The sequence below is a fragment of the Schistocerca americana genome, chromosome 3 (assembly GCF_021461395.2).
Source record: "Schistocerca americana isolate TAMUIC-IGC-003095 chromosome 3, iqSchAmer2.1, whole genome shotgun sequence".
NCBI lineage: Eukaryota > Metazoa > Arthropoda > Insecta > Orthoptera > Acrididae > Schistocerca > Schistocerca americana.
In genome coordinates, this window is record NC_060121.1 from 913,924,193 (window position 1) to 913,939,606 (window position 15,414).

Consider the following 15,414-nt stretch of genomic DNA (forward strand, 5'->3'; position numbering starts at 1 on the left):
TCACACAATCAGTGGTGTTAAAAATCAATCTGTCGACAGTCACATACTTCATTGTTTCGATTGTTAATCCTTTTCAAGAGCATTTAGTACGACATTTGGCCAGATATAAAGTGGACCAACTCTATACAAAGATAGACATTCCCCATCAGTAGTATACATCCTTTTTTTAAACTTCAGAACTAGAATTGCAGCCAGCAGTAGAGGATCACTGGTAGTTCTGAATCAAAGATCACTGAAGTCAGTGTAAGCATTCCTAGAATTGATGACATTAGCATAAGGTTTTCCAGAATTGCTGACACCAGCATCCAGCACTCGTGCAATGACATCATCCATCTCCCTCTTGCCCTTTGGCCATTGGCGTAACGACAAAGGACCCTAGGGCACCAATGGTGTGCAAGCTCACCCTCCCACCCTTCAAGCAATTTTAATTTTTATCATTTGACTGCATGCATGATGTCATTTTACTGTATGATTGTCCGGCAGCAGCACAGCAACTGTAATTATCTAGGAGGGAGAAGAGAATCGGTATTTATTCATTTACTCCTATTATTATTACTATTACTATTATGTGCCAGTGTTTCACTATATGTGTGGCTTTGTTATTATTACTGTAACAGCCAAGGACACTCAGGTGTTCCAGCCTCACGTGCAGCAGCATCAGCAGCAACAGGAGTCCTTTTCAACAGGATATCTTCCCGACATTTCGGCCATAGTGTCATTCGACTATGTTATACCACAGCCATCGCCTCATTCACTGACCACAGGGTGTCTTCCTGACCTTTAAAACCCAATGTCATTGGACTAGGTCACAGAAGAAGCGCAGCTGAGACTTGAGTCTCAGCTAAAGGCTAGCAGAATGCTGCTATTTACCAATATGTACAATTTGACTTCAAGTGCATCTAAGTATGTGGATGTAGACCTAGCACACCACAGTGACTAAGACGGAGAACATTCAATGTCTTGCCACTAGACTGCAATATTCGTGTTGTAAATAGGACTACCTGTACAGAATGACAGAATTCATAGAGAGAAAGATGAGAACTGAATACAACACATCGCATATGAATATTATTAGCAAGTTAAAATGTGAGGCATCAATTTGCGATACCTATGGAGAGGCAGTGCTTGAATTAAAATCTGAAGGTGCAATAATATTCATTCCACATTCAAGTCTGCTGAATTTAAACAACCTACGCAGTGATTTTCTGCTTTTGGTGGACTGACTGAGCCACTTCTGTTCTTATGTTATAAGCATATATTTTGACTTTATTGACTACTTTTATGTGTACTGTGTAAATATAAATCACCTAGAAAAGTATGTAAATGACTATGTTCATGTAATGCGAACATACGCATCTGAAAACCTTATATGCATAAAATCTGTGGAGTTAGAATTTACTGAAGGAATGCCTGTGTATTTCATTGCACTTATATATACTATGCAGTCATTCCTCTCCACACACACAAACACAACTATGACAAAATCCATCTACCTATTCCACATAAACCCACATATACACGCTCACATACACACAGACACACAATCATTCTCGGCCCAATAATGTGAGAATAGGAGAGTTCCAATCTCATCCACACAAATGAAGCGTTTGTGGCATGACAGAGTGACTTGGAGTGCAGTATATACCTCAGGGATTCGCAACTGAAATACTATCTCTTGGTGCACAATATATGGAGATGCATCATTGCTTCTATTGCAAGAGCCTGCAATGTTGCGTAAAGCACACCCCTGGTCCATCTTTGGGTGGCACCAGTAACTATATGGTACGCATAAATCTTTGATTTGAACCCTACAAACTCCCAGTTCTGTGAGCCATTTGCCTTGTCTCTCATTAGGCCAACCTTGTTCTGAGATGATATGCCATAAGGATTGTAGGCTGCATATCCATATGTGTCGAATTACTTAGGATTGTATATACACTCCTGGAAATTGAAATAAGAACACCGTGAATTCATTGTCCCAGGAAGGGGAAACTTTATTGACACATTCCTGGGGTCAGATACATCACATGATCACACTGACAGAACCACAGGCACATAGACACAGGCAACACAGCATGCACAATGTCGGCACTAGTACAGTGTATATCCACCTCTCGCAGCAATGCAGGCTGCTATTCTCCCATGGAGACGATCGTAGAGATGCTGGATGTAGTCCTGTGGAACGGCTTGCCATGCCATTTCCACCTGGCGCCTCAGTTGGACCAGCGTTCGTGCTGGACGTGCAGACCGCGTCAGACGACGCTTCTTCCAGTCCCAAACATGCTCAATGGGGGACAGATCCGGAGATCTTGCTGGCCAGGGTAGTTGACTTACACCTTCTAGAGCACGTTGGGTGGCACGGGATACATGCGGACGTGCATTGTCCTGTTGGAACAGCAAGTTCCCTTGCCGGTCTAGGAATGGTAGAACGATGGGTTCGATGACGGTTTGGATGTACCGTGCACTATTCAGTGTCCCCTCGACGATCACCAGTGGTGTACGGCCAGTGTAGGAGATCGCTCCCCACACCATGATGCCGGGTGTTGGCCCTGTGTGCCTCGGTCGTATGCAGTCCTGATTGTGGCGCTCACCTGCACGGCGCCAAACACGCATACGACCATCATTGGCACCAAGGCAGAAGCGACTCTCATCGCTGAAGACGACACGTCTCCATTCGTCCCTCCATTCACGCCTGTCGCGACACCACTGGAGGCGGGCTGCACGATGTTGGGGCGTGAGCGGAAGACGGCCTAACGGTGTGCGGGACCGTAGCCCAGCTTCATGGAGACGGTTGCGAATGGTCCTCGCCGATACCCCAGGAGCAACAGTGTCCCTAATTTGCTGGGAAGTGGCGGTGCGGTCCCCTACGGCACTGCGTAGGATCCTACGGTCTTGGCGTGCATCTGTGCGTCGCTGCGGTCCGGTCCCAGGTCGACGGGCACGTGCACCTTCCGCCGACCACTGGCGACAACATCGATGTACTGTGGAGACCTCACGCCCCACGTGTTGAGCAATTCGGCGGTACGTCCACCCGGCCTCCCGCATGCCCACTATACGCCCTCGCTCAAAGTCCGTCAACTGCACATACGGTTTACGTCCACGCTGTCGCGGCATGCTACCTGTGTTAAAGACTGCGATGGAGCTCCGTATGCCACGGCAAACTGGCTGACACTGACGGCGGCGGTGCACAAATGCTGCGCAGCTAGCGCCATTCGACGGCCAACACCGCGGTTCCTGGTGTGTCCGCTGTGCCGTGCGTGTGATCATTGCTTGTACAGCCCTCTCGCAGTGTCCGGAGCAAGTATGGTGGGTCTGACACACTGGTGTCAATGTGTTCTTTTTTCCATTTCCAGGAGTGTAATTACTTCATATGAATCACAGCCTTTCATCCAGTAGATGCAACTGTCTGTATCCATATGACGTAACTTGACATGAGCGAAGTTTGGTTTTGCAAACTTGTAGTGCAGTTGATACATATGGAGTTTGGAGAAGTTCAGAATACACATACCAGTACAGATAGGTCTCATGAAAACCACTGAAACCTTGACCATCTCCACAGTGACTACTCCTTCATCGAGGATTGTGGCCCGCATAAGATATCGGCTGGCAATGTAATGTGTGGTGCTACAACACCCCCACAAAGGAAAATTAAATGAATTTTGTGATGGTTTCTACCATTCTCTATGGTTTTGCCGAAAACTGAATTATTCACATAAGAACAAAATGAGGGCTACCTGGTTTTGACTACTTTTCAAGGTCACCCAACTACCCACTTCTCCCATCTGAAATACATGCATGTATAACAAAGTAAATAGGAAAGTTTCCAGGCTTTTTGTGCTGTAGGGTGTCTACCAGTTTACCCACTGATAGAATCTTATTACTGGGAACAGAATGGATCATGTGTTTCACCCTATGCAAGACTGCTTAAGTCTGTTCGACACCAACAAGCAGTATTTACAGTGTGTCCCACTTTACTCTGTGCCAATGACTTCTGTGTATCAGTTGACAAATAACTTACAGAACAGCTACTATGCAGTGTTAACTCATTAGTGTGCTCCCATATTGGTTCTTTAGAATGCAAAAGAATGCTCGGAGCATAGAAGGGGGCTTGACAGCTGAAGCTGATCAGTCTCTGTGGTAGCAGGAAGTGCAATATGGTTACCTCCAAAATGCTAAACATCTCTCAGCTATTAGGGAGGAAGATGAGACCACTGACGAACGCTCTGGCTTCTGGTTATTGCTGGAGAACCTGGACAATCTAGTTGCTGAAACTGGCAACATGAATTACCTCAGCTTACACCGATTACAGAATGGTTTTGCGTTAACATTGTGCTAATTAAAATCTGTGATCAAATAGACTGTCAGAAGTGATTAGGAAAGCGATTAAATAGGACATGTATGGCTCATTTAACTATTATCTACATAGTGAATTCTCCAAGTTCACCGCTGCAAGACACAGTCCCAAGGCAAAGCTACTGTTTCCCTTACATGGGAATGGCAATGTGACAGCAAGAGGAATATTGGAAAAACTCGCAATAAATCATTGGAAATCATTTCAAACTATATAGAAATCTTGTGACTATACTGTATGAAACGGATTAGCCAATATTACAGTCGATGTTCTAGTGGAAGAGCTGCCTGGAATATTGGAACAGATTTATGTAGTTGTGTGGACGGCTATTACCTTTTAGATTTGGACATAATACATTATTTTGGCGGAATTTTTAATAAAATGGAAATGTGTGACTACCTAATATTAAACCACAGCTATTTCATGGAAGGAGACCATCAGAGAAACAGTAATTTGATTGTGAAAGACTGTTGGGACTGACTGTTTATGTGGTTGAGTTCCAGCTGTTTTGGTAAGATGTCTAACAATTTTATATGTCAAATTACAAGCCTGGGAGTGAAAAGCCCCATTTTCTAGATTTTCTAAGGTTTCCAGACATGTGACTATGAGAGACTTTTATGTCTTGCATTGTTAAAGAACATGTAATTACGAGGCTGGACACTGCATATCAGATACAGAGTGGATCATGTATTTGACCTCGTGTGAGAGGACTTAAGTGTGTTAAAACTCCAAGAAGCAGGATTCACATTTTGCTCCACCCTATTCTGTGCTATTTGATTCCATGTGGCGTCAGTTACAAATAACAGAATAGTTGCTGTGGTGGTGTGTAACAACATTCTGCAGATTCTCTATGGGGCTGATAGGAATACAAGAAAATTGACTGATGTACAAGTAAGCCTTTCAGGCACTCAAAATCTGGAGAAACTTATAAACTATGTACTGTCTGCATACAGTTTTGATGATCTATCGTAAACTACTGGTAAATTCTTAACAATGATGCAAACAAAGATGATATAAGGTTTATACAGAAGTGCTATATTAAAGCAGGAGAAATGCATTTCTCTCAATCTGCGACATTTTTCTCCACAATGCCATTAGGTCTCGTTGTTATCAACAAAATTATTTCACAAACCGCAAGTGAAGGAGTAAATGTACCACATGGACTTCAACCACACCTCATTAAAAGAATTACACCTTTAGGTGCAGGTTAATGTGTTATGCAAACCAAACAGAAAACTGCAAATAGGAGACATTGAAGTCCACAAACAGAAACTGGAGGGTATGGCTAAAACAACTGCCATAGAGGAAGAATATAAACTGGAACTGAAAAAAGATGTTTTTTCAGATGTGCAAGCAAGGTATACATATGGCTTTAAACACAAAGTGTGGGGAAATCTAGCGATGGCTGGGAAATACAAGAAACTAGCATTTACTGTGAACAGCTATGGTAAATTCCCATATGTTGAAGTCCTAGTCAAAACTGATGGTCTGGGACACGAATCCTACATTAAAGGACACACAAAAATCTGTTTATAAAGCACAATTCAAACCTGGATCTGTTTAAAATGGGTGGTCACATTAGACCTAAATGGAGAGAACTGAATATTGTGCACATAACAACAGAACAACTGTTTTTAGAGCTTAAAACCAACGGAATAACAAAATTTAATTAGCATTCGTTTGAAAAAGTTGTAAACTTTCAACTTCTAAGTGGAAATTACATATGAATGTGCAACAGAAGAGCTTATAGCATACACCGAGACAGCTGTGGAATTTTATACGAGTACAGTAATGCTGCACTGGAAATAAGATGTCAAATTAAACTCCTCGAATCGTCTCAGCTTGAAGATTTACAGGAAGGAACAGAATTAATTGTTAAACTCATAAAAGAGATAATTTACATCAAAAAATTAAAAGTACTGGAATTCGATAACACTCCTTCCTTTTTTATACCTTTAAACTTGCTCTTCTATGGATTTAACAGTTGTTTCGTTTCTACCTGTAAATCTTCTAGCGTAGAATATTTGGAGAGTTTAATTTTACCTCTTATTTTGTTACAACAGTCCACATACATCTGGGCGAACGCTATCAGCTCTTCTGCTGCAATTTCTTGTGGAATTTCTGCGCAGAACTCAAAGTTTCCAACTTTTGCAAACAAGTTGTCGTTAAATGTTGGTATTCCGTTGGTTTTAATGTCTGCAACTGGTTGTTCTATTACTAGGTGCACTACATCCAGTAAATACAGTTTAGAAATAATGTAACCGTCCTTTTTAAGCAGATCCAGGTGGAAATGGAGTTTTATAAACATACTTTTCGTATGTATAATGTAGTGTACATGCTCCAATCCATCATTTTTGGCCAGTTCTGTGCTCAGTAAATGGTAACCAGGGGACCTGTGCAAAACTTTTGCAGATTTATGGTTTTAAATAATGACAGTATTGGGAATACGTGTAGTCGCTGGAACAAAGGTACTTATGGGAATGAAGAGAAAACACCTCTAAAACTGAATTGAATAACGTGAAATAATAATCATGACTTTATTATGCATCCTTGTATATACATTAACATGCACACAGTTTTGAACAAAATTATTTACAGAGTGTCACAATACTTCGGCGTAGACGATATTTGATGTATGAATGTAATATTGACATTTTCTTTTTTTCTTTTCTTTAAGGGGTACAAAAACTTTAGTTAATTTAGTTATACCTAAAACGCTATGTACAGTCTGTGAGCAGAGATGAAATATGGTAAATACAACCCTGCACTTTGAAGTGTTCGCACTGTGACCTGTGTACACTAATAAATGCAATTTTAATACGTAACTATCTTCTTGCCAACTGAGAAGGCATGCTTGGATCAGATCATGTTACGCTTATCTGTGGCATTACGACAGTTTTCTCGGTGTCAATCAGCTGAGCGTTAATTATCAATTCATAGAGTTGTGTCACAACAACGCATGCTCCATCGACTAAGACCTGTTTAGCGCTTAGGTATCTTAATTAACATTTCTACAGGATACAACTGGTTGTCAGTCCCCCCGTCAGACTGTACAGAGTCACAACTACAATAAATCTTGATTTCTCTCCGCAATGCTTCTCAAATTTCCTTCATTTATTGTACTGCAGTATTCACTCTTTGGACGCAATATTGATGTGCTAATAAGTTCGTTTACATTTTCAGCATTAATGGCGTTGATTGGAAATTCTTTCTATATTATTTCGTCTTGGCAAAAAAAAAAAAAAAAACAAAAGGCTCTGAGCACTATAGGACTTAACAACTTAGGTCATCAGTCCCCTAGAACTTAGAACTACTTAAACCTAACTATCCTAAGGACATCACACACATCCATGCCCAAGGCAGTATTCGAACCTGCGACCGTAGCGGTCACGCGGTTCCAAACTGAAGCGCCTAGAACCGCTCAGCCACACCGGCCAGCTATTTCGTCTTCTTCACACTATAATTTCTGTGGAATCTTGACAGTGTATGGTGAAACTTCTTGTTGGATATCAAGAAGTCCACTACCTAGTTACAGGAGCCACGTACTGTATTCTTGATCATCTGTGCGAATATTTCTTCTAAGCTCTCGTTTTTCAACAGTCGACATAATGGTGATCGTTGTAATTTCTCTTCAAGAACGATAGTTTTATGTCCGTGCCTGACAATGCTCAAAATTTGCCTGAAGCCCTCACCAAAAATCATAATTTTCCCTCCAAAGGGTTTGCTGATGCGTGTAACATCTCTAGCTGAAAGGTGTGTTTTGGAAACATTGAAACTTCATTCCAAATTATCAATGACACTGTTCGTAGTAATTCAGCTTATTTTAAATTAGGTCTCATAAATGACACTGTGGTTTCGAGAACAGGTACAGGTCACTCAAAGAGGAAGTGTGTAATGCTACCAGTGGGCAATAGGTTCAGTGTAATTCTTGTCCAAGCCACTGATAAGTCAACCATATTTTCACCACGTATGCTAGGGGTCAAAGTTAGGTAAATAAACGTTTTTCCAGTTCCACATGGTCCATCAATGAACATTATTATCTGTGTATGGCCTCTGACTACTTGTAAAATATACTCTACAAATGTTCGTTCTTCGGCTTTGAGGCTGCTGTAAGCTTCTATTCCATTTTGTCGTTCCTCAGTGATATTGTAAGTATATCTGTCACTGTGAATATTGCAGGTGGTACGTTAGGATAATCTAAAGTCTTCGGAGTTCTGGCAATGGCAAATGCGTTTGCCGTTTCAGAAAGTATATTTGTTTAGAAAAGTCAGCTTAGACGATTTTATGAGAAATTGGACGACTGTAGTGGTCACTGTGTAAGACGTCGTGGTCTCCTGACATTCATTGCTTACATATCCGTCCTCACAATCATATTCCACACATCAAGACCCTTCATTCGAACCCAAATTCGATAAGATAAAGTCAATGTTGTATGAATTTATGTAAACAATATGCAAATAACAAGTAAATCGCAAATGCGCTCTGAGATTGAAATACTCGAGGCTGGAGTACACGCACACATTCCAGACACGAAGGTCGCAGGGGATTTTCGTTTGAGAGACGCAAACCGCACGCCGGGGCGCCAGTCCCTTCAGAGGATGAGTCAATGCCAAACGTTGAGGTGACCGCCCATGGAGCGGACAGCGTTTGCCCGAGTGAAAGGAAGAATGACCCCGTTTTCGGGTTAAAAGCAAATTCCGTTACATTGTGTGGGAGCACCCAGCCTACGCATTCTTTACAAATATAGCACGCAGTTTCAGAGATTTTCACAGGGAGACAGCAAACGCCAAACGCCGGTGCTACAGATTTCCGGATTGGCCGCCTTAAACGAAACGTCATTCTACCGTTTTAGAAGAGCAATGCTGATTGGCAGACGATATTCCTGACGTCTTGAGCTGAAGGAGTAATGGAAGAGACCGAAAGATATACCCTTTCACGTCTGGCGTGGAGAGGGGCCGTTCCGTTGTCACTCCTGGAGCGAGAACACGTAATGAGAAAGTGCGCGCTCGTACGTGTACTCAGAGAGCGAGGAACAAGTCTCTCCTCAGTACTTCACTGGGAGAGCACCTCTGTCGTATTGGAGTGCGACTCTATATTGAGTCCTTGCGATTAAGCGTTGTTCACTGTGTTGGCCACCACACTTATTGTGCGGTGTGAACGGACAGAGTTACAGTTAAACGACTGCGAGTGAATTTTTGAGTGGCATCGCGGTGGACTGGTTATCTGACCGGTGTACCACGCCAATAGATAGACTAGGGGCGAATAGGAGTCCTTGACTTCATCAAGGCATAGGGAGAGTTTGATTGGTGAAGGTCAATGCAAATAGAACGAGATTTATCTTATTTGTCAGCAACGAGCGGCGCAGACAGCAGTCATCACAGCTTATGGTATTGTGTGCTACAGCTATTGCGAGCCCCATATTTCCTCCACAACAGCACACTTCACTGCATTTCACACACGACAGCCTCGACCGTACCTAACAACATTCTAACAGATAATTATTAAAGTTGAGTAAGTGCAGCTCTCAGCCATTCTGCCAAGTCAATAACAATCTTCAACTTTGTATAGAAATTTCATTAGCGAATCCTATCCTTGAGAGGTAACATCACATTCCGAAAAGGACCCGGAAATAAATTGTTCAGTTCATAAGTAAAAGTGTCATTGTGATTTCTCAGAATTTTTGCAAAATAAAATAATAATTTTCGTTAGTTTCATGTTTTTCTTACGCTTACTAGCACTACTACAGTACCCAAGTACTTCCCCCCCCCCCCCCCCCCCCAAGTAACGTAAGAAATTTTGTGAATTTTTGTGTCATTTCCTTACAGCGGACGACTCCAGAAGATATTTATTGCTGAAAGTTTTTCAGGAATTTCTCTTTAGAACATTAGGAGCGTCTGTCTGACTTCTGTAGTAGTGTGGGGGTGGAAATTGCATCTTTCAGGAGCCACAGGGTAAAGGGTACATCTCAGATTAATGTGTTGCACAGAATAGCACCCACACGCTCACAACTGTTATTATCTGTGACAATGCTGTATCCAAATTATCCAGTTAATAACTAATTTGAAACAAACATTTATTTCCATTTAATGAAAAATCTAGGAAAAATCTTGTCTTATGTCCAGGGCCAAACGGCAATAGTCGTCTGATCTTCCCTTAGAACGTCCATTTTAACGTCAGATAATTCCACTTTATATGGTATGCAACAGGATTTGTGTATTTCTTCGAAGTGATTCTCAGTGCTTCCTTTCAGATTTTTCCATTATCCTTTTTGTTCTCACTTTGTCATTCCCATGTAGGAGAAACGGTAGCTTTGCCTTGACACTGTCTTGCGGTGAGGAATATGAAGAATCTACTATGTAAGTAATAGTTATATGACCCACACATCACCTTCTTTAACATTACTGATCATCCATTTTCTAATCACTCCTGACAGTCTACTTGATTACAGATTTTAATTAGCGTAACGTTGTCGCAGAACCATTCTGTAAGGGGTGTAAGAACATTTAAATACTTCTTGCTAAGGAACACACCACTTTTGGTGTAATTTATGTTACCAGTGTGAGTAACAACATCGTCCAGGTACTCAGTGACCACCAGAAACCAAACAGTTCGTCGGTTGGTCTCGTCTTCCTCCCTAAAAGCTTGGTGATATTTAGCACTTTGGAAGAATCGATGTTGAAACTGCCCGCTACCACATAAGACCAATCAGTTTCTGCTGTCAAGCCTCCTTTTATATTCTTAAGAACCAAGATGGTGCAATCTGATGAGTTATTGTATCAACGGCCACTAGTTGTTCCATAAGATATTTGTTGTTATATACTACATAGAAGTGGTTGGCACAGAGTGCAGTGGAGCACATAATAAATACTGTTAGTTGGCGTGTAGTACACTTAAACACTCTTGCACAGGGTCAAACACCCAATCCTCTCACTTCCCAGTTACAAGACTATTGTGGGGTAAACTGGTAGACATTCTAACCCACCAAAAGTACTAGGTAGTTTGCTGTTTACAACGTTCTATGTGCATTTATTTCGAATGGGAGGATTGGATAATTGAGTTATCTCAAAAAGTAGCCGAAAATAGGTAGCTCAAGACGAGGCAACCCTCGCTTTGTACCTAATATGAACACACGATGTCTTTACATACATACAGACAGTGAAGAAGACGGGGAGCATGGAATCAAACTACACAAATTAAAATTGCTCAAAGGGTGGGGACCGAGCTAGCACAGCATTGGTGTTCCTCAACCTCTCGTTGTAATGCAATTGGCCAGTTATGAGAAGGGGCGGGGGGATATCTCATTGCACAAGCGCTGGATGTTGATGTCTACTGTTCAGGGAAAGCTGATGTTTGTGTCATCAGTTCCTGGAGTGCTGATGCTGATGTCACCGAGCCGGCCTATGTGGCCGAGCGGTTCTAGACACTTCAGTCTGGAACCGCGCGACCGCTACGGTCGCAGATTCGAATCCTGCCTCGGGCATGGATGTGTGTGATGTCCTTAGGTTAGTTAGGTTTAAGTAGTTCTAAGTTTTAGGGGACTGATGGCCTCAGATGTTAAGTTCCATAGTGCTCAGAGCCTTATGTCACCAAAGTTCCTGCCAGAACCGGAAGTTAACTTTTTCATTAGTTTATCCAGAGTGTTGCATTGACTGAAACTGCCTTATAACTGTTTGGAACAAAGTACAACAGTGTAATATCGTTACTAATGCCATAAATGCTGGAGCCCGCGACTTTATTTTGGTTGGTAAGAAACTCTTTTGGAACTTCTCTCTCGTTGGATTTCAGTTCTAACGTATGTGTACGTGTTTTTCATCAACTGCTTACACAGTTCAATGAAGGGAAACCAAATGTCTACTGTGACATTCCTGTTTGTTCTACACATACATTTGGAAAGACAAATCACAAATTGAGTTAGATTTTACAACAATCACCCTTGTCATTTTTCTTGTATATATATATATATATATATATATATATATATATATATATATATATATATATATATATATATAAGCTATATGGGAGCCACTTGAATTTTATCCCATATTTTACATGTTTCTTGGGCAAAAATATTTTGATTAGACATCTGCCTCTAAATGGGTTTAGGCTCTCATCACACATGCATGAGCCCTAATGGAGTATGACTTCTGATAGATATAAAAATGTTGAAAATGTTGGACACAACTGCTCCAAGATCATCTTTGTTCCTTTCTTCACGAGAAGATGGGTCATTGAATCTGAGATACCAGTAAAGTTTCACCCCGTTCCAGAGACATGGCTACGAAAAATGGAACATCTGGTACAGTCATTTGGAAAAGATCGTGCTAAGTCTTCACGTCCAGATTTGAAAATGGAACATAGGATCATCAAACGAATCAATGCCTCAGTTTCAGTTTTGCCTGTATCTTTGTAATTGGAGGAAGAAGGATTCTCAAATTATCCCTTATGACTTGCAGTGTTTCACTCAACGGGGAAGTTGTAAATAAGTCACTTACTCTTGCCTGGCTGTACAGGTGGTCATTTTCAAGGGATCAATTAAAACTGCAATTTTTTGCAAGGATAACACTCTTTGTTTATTGGCTGCCAACGTAGAATAATTTTTCGTTTTGTCTTTTGGTTCATCAGTCTTTTGACTGGTTTGATGCGGCCCACCAAGAATTCCTCTGCTGTGTCAACCTCTTCATCTCAGAGTAGCACTTGCAACTTACTTCCCCAATTATTTGCTGGATGTATTCCAATCTCTGTCTTCCTCTACAGCTTTTGCCCTCTACAGCTCCCTCTAGTACCATGGAAGTCATTCCCTCATGTCTTAACAGATGTCCTATCATCCTGTCCCTTCTCCTTATCGGTGTTTTCCACATGTTCCTTCCCTCTCCGACTCTGCGCAGAACCTCCTCATTCCTTACCTTATCAGTCCAACTAATTTTCAACATTTATCTGTAGCACCACATCTCAAATGCTTCAATTCTCTTCTGTTCTGCTTTTCCCACAGTCCACCTTTCACTACCATACAATGCTGTACTCCACACGTACATTCTCAGAAATTTCTTCCTCAAATTAAGGGCGATATTTAATATTAGTAGACTTCTCTTGGCTAGGAATGCCCTTTTTCCCCTAGTTAATCTGCTTTTTATGTCCTCCTTGCTCCGTCCGTCATCGGTTATTTTACTGCCTAGGTAGTAGAATGATAACATTTCCCGCAGCTAGGACTGTTGGGAAGCTTTCTTGGTAAATCATTTTTTTATGGAGTCGTGTAATAAACATATAGTTTTTTTGCTGAATTTCCTCTATACGACTTATCATTCTTGTCACCTAATTCACGTAACTTAATTCCCAGATATTTCCTTCAGTAATGAAGTTTCCTTCCTAAAATTCAAATTAATTTATTTTATTAAATGCGTTTTCGTCGGAAAATAATATCTTCTTGAGAGCACTTTGTCTTTTGAAATCGCTTCTATTCTTACAGCATTTTCGTGTACTATATATTCATCTGCCTTGATAAAAAAAATTTCCATTTTCTCTTGTTTTCACATGTTACTTCATGTAAACATGTATTTGTAGTGTTTGTGAGCGTTACTCCTTTCCTTCCGTGTTTACCCAAATTGCGTGTTTAATTATCTGTTGTTTTGTGCAGTGTCCTAATAAAATACGCACGTCGTGTAGTACGTTCTGTTAAGAGAACTTGCTACGACTAGTAACAGAAGAATTGCTGGATTTTCATTGCTGAGGCATTTATACCGAATATAAAATTTAAACCTGACAGATGCATATTGATTCGAATTTGTTTACATCCCAGAACTCGTCATGCTTTAGTATTCCAGAGGCATGGAGGAAACTTCCTTACTTGTTTAGGCGAATACCACTAACGGTTCCGGCCGCTGTGGCCGAGCGTTTCAGTCTGGAACCGCGCGACCGCTCCGGTCGCAGGTTCGAATCCTGCCTCGGGCATGGATGTGTGTGATGATCTTAGGTTAGTTAGGTTTAAGTGGTTCTAAGTTCTAGGGGACTGATGATCTCAGAATTTAAGTCCCATAGTGCTCAGAGCCATTTGAACCAGTAACTGTTTGAGTCCGAGCGAGTGTAAAGTTCAGTGAATTGAGTTATTCCAAGATTACATGCTAGCGTTCTTATGCTCATTCCATTAGAAATGTTTCATATTTGCTCGAGGCTTAATGTTACTGGTGTAATTCTTCTTCTATTCGAAAGACCAGATATTTTTATTATTAAATTTTTTCTACGAACACATTCGTTTCTAGCAGAAGTGTCGTAGTAAGGACGCTCCTAGTTTGGTACAGTTAGGAAAAACTTCATAAACATGTCTTCCATTGTCGCTGCTGTCGCACACTTCCTGCTACTCTCTCATTGCCTTGTTTCATATTTCTAGCCAGGTGTCAGCCTAATCGGCCAAACACCGGAGATCGTCTCCCTGTGAAATGAGAGTACGCGGGAGAATCTGTCCACTGCTCGCGATTTGCGAACGGCGCGACACGGTGTGTCCGCGTACACCCCTGCGCCCACAAGAATCCCAGAGGCATCGGAGCGGCATTCCATCCCAGGAATGTCCGAGCCGGTGATATAATTGAAAATAACAGTATCGTTAGCCTTCGTACACAAGCAATTCAGCGCGCCCGTCCGACTCCTAATTCTCACGGCGAATATTCTCTAACGTTCCTTGTCATTCCCATCCAGTTTGGGCACGTATTACAGAATTTAGCTAGATTTATCTTGCAGCTTCCCGCCGGTGTTTGCTTTGAATATTCAACGTTCACGCCGGCGAAGGGGCTATATTTTATACGTATAATGAGCGCATATAAATTTACCCTTAAGTGTTGTCAGCAGCTCCCCTGAGATATACGTTAGAAATGCTGATGATCGGTTTAATGAATTAGTCGACTGCCTTTATTAGAGTGGAGATTGTGGCGTTTATTGCGCAGTGCCACGTGAAACTAAACGCTACTTCTCCACATCGCGTACCTGCCGTGCATAATGAGTAAGAGGACCAGTCGGAGTCGCAATGACAGCCGCAAATGCTTCGACGGTAAATTATTGCCACGGCTCGGGTT